Source organism: Cynoglossus semilaevis, unplaced genomic scaffold, assembly GCF_000523025.1.
Source record: "Cynoglossus semilaevis isolate Cse_v1.0 unplaced genomic scaffold, Cse_v1.0 C18974314, whole genome shotgun sequence".
Lineage (NCBI taxonomy): Eukaryota > Metazoa > Chordata > Actinopteri > Pleuronectiformes > Cynoglossidae > Cynoglossus > Cynoglossus semilaevis.
The window spans coordinates 1-683 of NW_007589541.1; the positions used below are offsets into that span (position 1 = coordinate 1).

General features: G+C 41.4%; 1 long non-coding RNA gene across 1 annotated transcript; it reads left to right on the forward strand.

Annotated features, from left to right (window-relative positions):
- Nucleotides 1–16: 16 nt before the first annotated feature.
- On the forward strand, nt 17–641 carry LOC103399512 (uncharacterized). Its single transcript, XR_523647.3, has 3 exons — nt 17–162; nt 251–386; nt 590–641. It is a non-coding gene; the product is annotated as an uncharacterized LOC103399512 (long non-coding RNA).
- The last annotated feature ends 42 nt before the right edge of the window (nt 642–683 follow it).

Below are 683 nucleotides of genomic sequence, written 5' to 3' on the forward strand. Positions count from 1 at the left end.
TGCAGTGGTGTGCTGTGTCACAATGTACAGTAGTTCACTTTCCTTCCTTCCCTTCCTTTCCTTTTGTGGTGAAAATGTTAAAGAAAAAAGCAAACAGTGATAACTTTTGTGATTTACAGGAGCAGGTGAGAACCTAGAAAACACTATGGCAGCTTTCAAGCAGTAAGTAGCAGCCTTTTAAATAAGCACCTATAAGCTTTTTTTTTTTTAAGTAACTGTAACCTTGTAAAACATGAACATATTCCTACAGTGCTGTGGCTTTGGGAACAGATATGCTGGAGCTCGACTGTCACCTTACTAAAGATGGACAAGTGGTGGTTTCACACGATGCCAACTTGAAGAGGGCGACCGGCTTCGATGCTCCAATCGCTGACTTCACATATGCTGTGAGTTACTCCTCGGCGATGTGAAGACGATCATGGAGCCAAAAGCTGTGTTATCTGTTTCGTTTAAACAATAGGATAGACAGATATCATTTTACTCAACTTGCTTTGCCACATTTTTCTTTTTACTGTGTTGAGTCCGCAACCTCAGAGCGTAGACTGTGGTTCTGCTCCGTTGAACACCGAGTACTGTGTTATTTCTGCAGGAATTGCCTCCATATCTTTGCAAGCTGGGTGTAACTTTTCAAAGAGGTGAGTTCAACATATCAGTGACCAAGGCTTCATCTATAGTCTTTTTTT